Genomic DNA, 7,872 nt, shown 5'->3' with positions numbered 1-7,872 from the left:
AAATTCGCTGATCCAATTTACCACATTATCATCCAGATCATTGATATAGATGACAAACAACAATGGACCCAACACTGATCCCTGCGGCACATCACTCATGACAGGCCTCCACTCAGAGAAGCAATTCTCCACAACTACTGTCTGGCTTCTTCCATTGAGCCAGTCTAATCAAATTTACTACTCCCCATGTATACCTACCGGCTGAACCTTCCTAACTAACCTCGCATGACGGACCTTATCAAAGGCCTTGCTGAAATCCAGGTAGACAACATCCACTGCCTTCCCTTCATCCACTTTCCTGGTAACATCCTCGAAAAACTCTAATAGATTGGTCAAACATGACCTACCACGCACAAAGCCATGTTGATTCTCCCTAATAAGGCCCTCGTCTATCCAAATATTTGTAGATCCTATCCCTTATCACACCTTCCAATAACTTGCCCACTACCGACGTCAAACTTACTGACCTATAATTTCCCGGATTTCTTTTGGAACCTTTTTTTAAACAACGGAACGACATGAGTCACCCTCCAATCATCCGGCACCTCTGCCGTGAATACTGACATTTTAAATATGTCTGCTAGGGCCCCTGCAAGTTCAACACTAGTTCTTAAAACATTCAGGGGGAAACCTGCCAAGGTATCTGTCCTTGAATCCTGCCGATGAATTTTACAAACATTAAGTCAGGGTTAAACTAAACCCAACTTTGACAGATAACACTCCTACGTGAAGATTACCCACTGGTGAAGAGATTATGGGAGGTTGCTGCTGCCCACAGAACCAAACGTTGCCACATTTGGGGAAGAAAATTAAGGAAGAGAAAGAAGAAAAGGTTTGCATTTATATAGCACTTTTCACAACTACCAGACATCACAACGTGTTTCACAGCCAATAAACTGCCAATTTGCATATAGCAAACTTCCACAAACAATAATGTGCTAATGCAGATAATCTGTTTCTTGAAAGGTCAATAGAGGGACAAATATTAGCCAGGTCACTGGGGATATCTTACCCTGTCCTTCTTTGAAATTGTGCCATGGGATCTTTTACAGCTACCCAAACAGGAAGATGGGACCTCAGTTTAACATAGAACCTTTGATAATACAATGCTCTCTCAGTATTGTGCTGAAGAGTCTTCCTTGATTTTTGTGTTCAAGCTCTGGAGTGGAACTTGAACCTTGTGTTCAGAAATGAGTATGTTACCAACTGGGCCAAGGCAAGTAATCAAAACCTTTTGGTATTTTCAAATGCAGTGGTAACAAAATGGGGGAGGGATGATAATATGATTAATATCAAAGCCTGGTGCTCACTCAAGAGCTCTGGAGTAATCACAAGTATAAGTTCCAGAGATCCAGTATATATTCACTAGTTATGCTACACAAGTAGATGGCATTAATCAGATTTGTTAGAGTTACCACTGAGAAAAAATGAAAACATTTATCTTCTGTATAATAAACTAAGTGATGAGAATCTCTTGTTGATCCTAAACATTATTCAATTAATTCTCTTTCGCAGAAAGTTCACCATGACCTTGAGCTCTTTGTCCACAATATTATTGTGAACAAAAGTGACAACCTCAGCGGTGTCCTGTACCTATGAATTTAAAAACAGTTAAATTGATATGTTACTCAGTATCTTTTGTGCATAGTTTACACAGCTATATAGAAATACAGAAAGCTGAATTAAGTAACCCTCCATCTTATACTTTTTCCATTTACCAGCCCATTTTAGTATTTTCGAATGGCGTTTATCTTGTACACAATGTTTATTTATTGGTTCTCACATTGGAAAAATTCAAGTGTTTTCTGTTCAAATACTGTATCTAAAAAGTAATGTTATCCTGTCAGTGGTATGTTTTTCCATGTGTACTTTTTCAACCATCAAACTGACTAAAAGGAAATTTATTTTATTGTCTTGCACGAAGCTGCAAAACTGAAACAAAATATAATAAGAGAAAGGAGTGGATTAAGTCTACTTACATTTTTAGTTATATTGAATAAACCATTTAATTTTTTATCTTTTTTCAATGCTTTAGTTTTTTCTGAACTTCGTGCGTCTTCGTTTTCTCCCGAACTTTTCCTATCTTTGTTTTTTCCAAAACCCTTTTTGTCTTCGTTTTTTCGAAAAACTTTTGTCTCTCTGTTTTCTCCCAAATCTTTTTTGTCTTCATTTTTTTCTGAACGTTTGTTGTCTTCGGTTATTCCTGAAGTTTTTGTGTCTTCATTTTCTCCTAGGCTTCTTGAGTCTTCATTTTCTCCTAAGCTTTCTACATCTTCATTTTCTCCTAAGCTATTTGAATCCTCATTTTCTCCCAGGCTTCTTGAGTCTTCATTTTCTCCTAAGCTTTCTACATCTTCATTTTCTCCTAAGCTATTTGAATCCTCATTTTCTCCTAGGCTTTTTGAGTCTTCATTTTCTCCTAAACTTTCTACATCTTCATTTTCATTTTCTCCTAAGCTTTCTACATCTTCATTTTCTCCTAAGCTTTCTACACCTTCATTTTCTCCTAAGCTTTGTACATCTTCATTTTCTTCAAAGCTATTTGAGTTTTCATTTTCTTCTAAACTTGTCTCTTCATTTTCTTCAAAACTTTTAACTTCATTTTCCCCTAAACTTCTTGCATCTTCATTTGTCCGATGATCTTTATCAATAAAAGAAAACAGTCATGAATACCCTTTACTTAAGTAGTTGTGACTCTAAAACATGAACAGATGATTAAAATAAAATGTTTACTTTGTAAACTATAAAGTATTATAGCTTTACAACCAAGGCATGGTTGCAATAAGATGTGAAACCATGACTTAATCTCTATTATATCAGGTGTTAACAGTAATAACCTGAAAAAAGATACTCCAGTGATGCCTTTCAAGTAGTAAAGCATCTCAAGGCATTTTTTAAATCAAATAATATTGAAGGTAACAGAAGAAAAGGAAGGCAAGCCACAGGAAATGCAATGGATACCACTTAATGTGTATCTCTGTCCATCTGTAAGATTAACAACTGCAAATCTCTTTTGTCTACATTTAGGCATTCCCCTATTCTCATCTCAATGCCAACCCCATCCCTTGAAAAAAAAAGAACATGACTAGAAACCTTCTTCGCTTCCTGTAGCGAGGAGATGGAAGGGAACTAGTATGGAGTGGCCAAGACAGGGAGAGTGTTTGATTTATAGAACTTTCTACAACAGCCTCATAGTATCACACAGATATTGTGCTGGATGAGATAGGATCTGGGACAAAATTTCACAACACACGGACAGGTTGTCACAGCACACTGGTTGAAAACCACTGCTGTAGTTACTAAAATTTTACTAATGTTGAGGGCAATACTTTTTTTCTGAGTGGCATTTTCTCTTTCTTTTTTTTGATCTTCATTTACTTCATATAATCTGCAATCAGTGGTTTGCTGCTTGCCCAGAACCTTCACTGCTCTGAAAACAGGAACTGGAAATAAATGATAACAGCCTGCATGCTGCCTTCTTCCAACTCTTTCTTCCCTGATCGGAAAGCACCTCCTGTAACGAATAAGGCTAAGGCTGGGAATTTCACATATATTTGTTCAACAGAGATGTGAACTTCTTTACCATTGCATTCTACAGCACTCTGATGTTCCAATATGTTCCATCTCACCTTGTTACTGTACTTTAAAACATGATTCAAACCATTTCAATAATGAATGCATTACATTTTAATGTACACAGTTTTAATTTATAGTTAGTTGAACTGAATATATTTTATTGGGGCTTTGTTTATAATCCACAAGGTTTTATTCAAAGTTGATATATATTAAGTTAATTTTAAATTGTTAAAACTATCTTCTTTAACACTGGTGTATTTACAGACATAGAAATTGACAGCAAAAAAAAATTGTATCTATCATCTTGGAAATCAAATGATATGATAATGGACTTGTTAACTAATTATCGTAATCAACCAAATCAAATATTGCTGCATCTGCACTAAAACCAATTACAATTCCATAAATTCTGTGTGCTTGAAGAGATAAATAGACCCACACTGTGAGAAAACAGTTCAAATCTGTAAATATATAGAAAATGACAAGATGACAAGACAGAAAAATAGCAAACAAAGTTGAGTACACCAGCACAAGCAGTCATGAGCAAAGTGGGAACTATATTATTTGATTAAAACAAGATGTTCTAGAGGTGAATTCAACTGTTCCAGGAGAAACTCTGCCACAATGATCACCAGAAGGGTAAGATTACGTACCTGTGCTATTATCAGCTAAAATTATCCTTGTTAAACTGTCAGTGTTACAATAAATCAAATTGTAAAGGAACTTTACTAGCCTTACTAGTTATCTGGTATACTAAGCATAATTGTTGCGCCATATATTTTGATTTGATTTATTATTGTACATGTATTATAAAGCAAAGCCGAATTAATGTTCAGATATTACAGTGCACATTTGCACCAGTATTGGTTCAGACTGTTGATTGATGGTATTATCCTAGCACTTAATACCTAATTTTACAATGGGATTGTACTCTCAAGGATATGTTAAGTAAGCAGGACTAGTTTACAGATTTGTATGTAAAATCTGACTTTAACAAGAAAAGTTGACTTACTTACGCAATCGTGTACTGCATTCTCCGTCAGCAGGTTGGTTTGTCTGATAAGTGAGTAACTGGTAAGTTATTTCACTTATAACACGTAGTTCACAGAGGTTAAGGTACAGTAAGGGTGCATGGCTGGGTGGAATAAGATGGATGCACCATGTGTCTTAGACAAACACATCTGCAGGAAATGTCATGGACTGAAGATGGAGTTCTGGGTTTTGTAACTCGAGCAGCAGGGCAGCTGGAGTTACTGTGGTGCATCTGTGAGACACAGAATATGTGGATAGCACATATTAAGAAGGGTGACCATACCACAGATTAGGAGCATGTAAGCAAGAGGAATAGCTGACCACCAAGCAGTCTGAGAGCACCAGCAGATTGTGCAGGAGTCTCAACTCGATCTTCACTCAATAATCAGTTTTCCATTTTAGATATCGGTGAAGGCAATGGTTCCTCAGAGGGGTGCAACAAGAGCCAAGTCCATGACACCACAAATGGCTCAGCTGCACAGGACAGGAAAAAGAAGAGCAATCATGATATGTATTAGTTAGAGCAGTGGTCTCCAAATTCTGATCCGGATGCGGCCCGCTGCTGGCCGGATGTGGTCTGCGGGCCATAGTTTGGAGACCCCTGAGTTAGAGGAAGGCACAGATGTTTCTGTGGCTGCAGATGTGATCCCAGGAAAGTACATTGTCTCCTTGGTGCCATGGGCAAAGATATCACAGAACGGTTGTAGGACATTCTTTTGGAGAAGGGTGAACAGCCATAAGCCATGGTTCATATTTTGTTACCAACAACAGATAGGAAGAGAGATGAGGTCCTGAAAGCAGACTTTAGGGAGTTAGGAAAGTTATTAAAAAGCTGGAACCCTATCAAACAGTAACCTCAGGATTACTCCCAGTGCCACGTGCTAGTGAGCATTGGAAAAGGAGGACTGAGCAGGAGAATACATGGCTGGAAAATTGGTGTAGCAGGGAGGGCAGCAGACTTCTAAGGCATTGGGGTCAATTTTGGGGCAGGTGGGATGTTACAAATGGATAGGTTGCACCTTAGCATGACTGGGACTAACATCCTCACAGGGAGATATGCTAGTGCTATTGTGGAGGGTTTAAACTAGATTGGCAAAGGTATGGGAACCTGAGAGGGAGCTCAGCTTGGAGGAAAGCAAAACTGGCAACAGGAAGTAGGATTCTCCCCAAAAAATTCGAAGTGTCAAATTCGCGTAAAAACTTGAGCAAATCCTGCTGGTTTTTTCAGGCAGATTTTCAAAATGAATCTCCCACACTGCAGAATGCAGAAGCGTGAATCTCATTAAAAATCTGTGGGTGGGGCCTATTCCCACCAGAGGGGCCAGCAGCATAGAGCTGAGTGGGCCACTGCGCATATGCCGATCTCCCCGTCACTGGGCAACTCAATCACTGGCCAGCCCTGTGACCCTACATCGCTGGCACACAGAACCCCCCACACCCCTACTGCTGGCCCCCAATACTCCAGCCTACCCCTGGATCTTCCCTATCCCACCCCCTGGCATTCCCGGTCTCCTGTTCCCTCCCCCACACCACTAGCAGCCCCGAACTCCCCACCCCCCCAACCTCAATAGGCAGCCCCGATCGCTGGCCTCCCTCCTTCTGTCACTGCCGGGTGTAGAGTGACAGCAGCACCACCTCCACCCCTAGTGATCCCCCCAACACCCCCACCCCCCACAATGGCCCCATCCCCTTGACATGGCCCAATTCCTGGTGGGTAGTGTCAAGGCGTCCCCTGGGCATTACTACTTTGCGTCTTGTGCAGTGCCAGGGGGCCAGGCTGGCACTGGCAACCTGGCAATGCCCAGAAGGCAACCTCCCTCACCCCGACCTACTGGGGGACCTCAGTGGCTTCCCCTTCACTCCAGCAGGAGGGATGGGACACACACTCTAGCAGGCATAGAGACTCCAATCCCAGGCCCACCAATTGTGTGGTAATCCTCATTACCATAATTTATTCAGCTCCGCGCCAATTTCTGGCACAGAGCTGGCGGCGCTGGAAATCCAGTGGCCGAAGACTCATGGAGGTCATAGTGCTCAGCTGGGAGCCCACTAAATGGCTTCTGCTTGAGTCTCCCAGCCCACTGCGCAGTGGGCTGGGAGAATCACCCTACAGTAAGCAAAATTAGAAGGCAGATGAAATTAAGGCAAGCATCAAAGTGAATCAGAATGCAGAATACTGTTAAAAAAAAAAGTTAAGGGGACCCTATCTGAATGCATGCAGCATTCACAGTAAGTTAGATGACTTGAAGGCACATTACACAGGCTTAGTACAGGGTGATTGAGACTGGGAACTGACTTTTCAAAGTTATTTGTCATTTAGGAATAAGGGCAAGATCAGTACATTAGTAAGACAGGATCTTAGATTGAAGGATCAAGATGCAAAATCAGTTTGGGTGGAGTTACAAAACAGCAAGGGTATCAAACATTGATGGGAGTTGTTTATAAGTCATCAAACTGTACTGGTAATGTTGGGCACAGTATAAATCTGGGAATTGGAGCTGCAGGTAACATAGGAAATACAGTAATAATGGGCAACTTCAATTTACATGTAGATTAGATAAGCTGATGAGCATTAGGATGAATCCAGGAGGATGGATTCCTGGAGTGTGTACTGGAGCAGTATGTTGAAGAACCAACTAGGGATCAGGCTGTTATAATACTATGCAATAAGAAAGGATTTATTAATAACCTTGTCGTAAAGGAGCCTTCAGGAAATAGTAATAATACGATAGAATTTTACATCAAGTTTGAAAGTGATATAGTTCATTTTGAAACTAGGGTCCTAAATCTGAACAAAGGAAACTGCAGGTAAGAGGGGCAAGTGGATTGGGAAAATGCACTAAAAATTCTGACAGTAGACAGACAATGTCTAGTATTTAAAGAGCAATTACATGGTATGCAATAATTTTATATTAAATATACATATAAGGCACAAAAACCCAACAGGAAAAATGAACCAACAATGGCTAACAAAGATCGCATTCAATCAAAGGAAATGGTTTATAAGTGGTGAGCTAGATGATTGGGAGCAATTTAGAATCCAGCAAAGGAGGACAAAGAAACTAATAAAGAAAAGAAAACAAGAATATTAGTTTTATTAGTTTATTTGTTAGGCTTACATTAACACTGCAATGAAGTTACTGTGAAAATCCCCCAGTCGCCACACTCCAGCACCTGTTCGGGTACACTGAGGGGGAATTTAGCATGGCCAATGCAACTAACCAGCATGTCTTTTGGACTGTGGGAAGAAATCAGAGCACCTGG

This window comes from Carcharhinus amblyrhynchos, chromosome 15, assembly GCF_965287045.1.
Source record: "Carcharhinus amblyrhynchos chromosome 15, sCarAmb.v2.hapA, whole genome shotgun sequence".
Classification (NCBI taxonomy): Eukaryota; Metazoa; Chordata; class Chondrichthyes; order Carcharhiniformes; family Carcharhinidae; genus Carcharhinus; species Carcharhinus amblyrhynchos.
Note: the sequence above shows the minus strand (reverse complement) of the source record.